General features: G+C 48.4%; 1 pseudogene; it reads right to left on the bottom strand.

Annotated features, from left to right (window-relative positions):
* Nucleotides 1-282: 282 nt before the first annotated feature.
* Nucleotides 283-755, bottom strand: LOC106835397 (protein BUD31 homolog pseudogene; annotated as a pseudogene).
* Nucleotides 756-2,506: the final 1,751 nt, after the last annotated feature.

Genomic DNA, 2,506 nt, shown 5'->3' with positions numbered 1-2,506 from the left:
AAATGGGATTGAGATGAAGGTTCCAATTGTCTTGAAGTTCTGGATCTGGTTCAGGGGCAGCAGAGGTCCGCCACTACTGCTGGGGAGGGCTGGGGGGGTGTGTTGGGAGAAACCAGGAAACGGGCATGGAGAGACTACGGAGGGTTCAGAGTTCAGAGCACCCAGGAAGATCCTGATGAGCTCAACGTACACCACTTTCAGGGGAGCAGAGCCTTTGTGCCATCTCGGCCACTGTCGAAGTTCAAAGTCCAGGGCAGAGTAAGAGTCCCGGCGACAGCCACCTCAACCAGAACAGCCCCTGCAACCACAGGGCACACCCTCCACCAGTCTGCCTGCTTCCTGCTGGCTTTAGGGAACCTGGGAGGTGCAATTTCTTCCAAAGTTTGCATCCCAGAATCCAAATACACTGTAGGCAACACAAATTGTCATGACCACGTGTTTTCCACTTGGCAATCAGGTTTGGATCTGCGTAGCCTTCTTTCAGGCAATATTCATACAGTTCTCGGCTGATGGCTCTCTGCTTATGAAACAGTTTGAAGATGTAGCAGGATTGCTGATGGTCAAGATGGGCCAGACAGATCCTGCTTTTCTCTTTCCTCCATGAAGTTCTCTCTCAGCTTCCTGCATTTTCCGATCCAACTCACCAGTGTTGGCTCAGTCAGCTCCCAGCCATCAGGGGAATGTTCCGGCTTCTTTTCATTTTCTATGTGTAGGCTGCTTGAATTAAGCTGAGCCTCAGGGAATGTAGAACTCATTTTCTGTGTCCTTTCCCCTCGGCTGCCTGCAGTCCCGGAACCTCCGTGAGGGTCCGTGGGCTATGTAAAGGGCTTCCACTTGATTGAGTCATGCCCAACCAGCACCTTATTCCTCTTGATTAACTCAAGGATTTGGGACTTCGTTTACGTCTGCCAAATGATTTCACAGTTGCAACTCAGCTAGGGTTTGATTGGGTAACTGGGAGATGGTGTCCTATGGACCATCTGGAGAACAAGGATCACAACAAAGCCCAGATCATCTCAAAACTGTAATTGAAACCATTCACCAATCCAGAATATAAATACTATTGTTATGAATTTAACTAAATGATGGACTGAAAATGTTTGCAAGATTTGGCTCTTGCTAGGTTAATTGCCTCTTTATATGGCAAGAATGATGTCATATTTCCTATAATATGGGTAGAACATTAATTCAGCATTTTCTCTAGCAAAGTTGATCCCAGTGAGTTCTCTATGGTTGGTCATTTAAAAAAGTTCCTTTCAGCTTCATAAGCCCTCATTGGTGGTGTCCCTTCTTAGGCTCCTTCGTGGTTTCTGGCCGAGCAGGTGCCAGCTGCTGGGAGAACCTCTTGCAACCCTCTCTCCCAGTTATAGAGAAGAACTTATGCAGGTGAGGGCCCTTGTGGTAGGTTGAAAATGGCCCCCTAAAAGACACTCATCTCCTAATCCCTGGAGCCTGTGAATGTCACCTTAAATGGGAAAAGGATCTTTGCAGATGTCATTAAATTAAGGATCTTGAGATGGGGAGGTTATCTTGGATTGTCTGGACCATCACTTGTTTCTTCATAAGACGGAGGCAGAGGGAGATTCGACACTGGCAGAAGAGGAGAAGGCAATCTGACTATGGAGGCAGAGACTGGAGTGACGTGGCCACAAATCAAGGAAGCTGGGAGCCACCGGAAACTGGGAGAGACAAGGAACGGCTGTCCCCTAGATCTCGTGGAAGGAGTGCGGCCCTGCCAACACCTTGATTTGAGCCCGGTGATACTGATTTCAGACTTTTGGCTCCAGAACTGTGATAGAATAAAAATCTGTTGTTTTAAGCTGCCAAGTTTGTGGTAATTTATTGCGGCAGCATAGGAAAATAACACAACCCTGAAGATTAAGTTTTATTAGCTTCACACCAAATTCAACTGTTTTTGTATTTTAAGCCTTTGGACTTGTCTGGCCATACATCCAGTTGGATAAGCAGTGTGGGATGGGTTGTGGAGACTAAAGAAAAGATCTGGAGATGGCAAATGAGACTTACAGGTTTATTGGGAGTGACTTATGGGGAGCATCCAGTGTTGGCCGGCTGCACGGAGCTTGCACCGCTACCGTGGGCAAGAAGGGGCTGCTTATATAGGCAGGGGGGCACAAAGGCTGTGTGCTTGCCAAGAGGGGCTGTCCCTGGTATGGCCCGCATTCCCAGGAACAGTAGCTCATGTGGAGGGGCTCTGTGTTCCTTTAAGACGTGATGTTCTTTGAGTGAGATAAGGTAAGATCCTGGCTGGCCAGGTCCTGGATCATTACAAATCCCAGCAGCTGGGCATCATGCCCAGAAGTTTGGCATCCTGCCCAGAAGGGGGCTGGAAGGACACATGGTTGCAGTGGGCTTGTGGGTTCTTGCTGAGCAAGCAAGTCCCAGGCCCTACAGGACTGAAGATAGGTGAAGTGAGAGATTGAAGAGGGTGAGAGAGTCCATCTTCAAAAGGGTATTCTGGAGCTCCCACATTTTTGCTAAGAAAGGC

This window comes from Equus asinus, chromosome 27, assembly GCF_041296235.1.
Source record: "Equus asinus isolate D_3611 breed Donkey chromosome 27, EquAss-T2T_v2, whole genome shotgun sequence".
NCBI classification, from domain to species: domain Eukaryota; kingdom Metazoa; phylum Chordata; class Mammalia; order Perissodactyla; family Equidae; genus Equus; species Equus asinus.
This window is presented reverse-complemented; position numbering and strand designations above follow the sequence as displayed.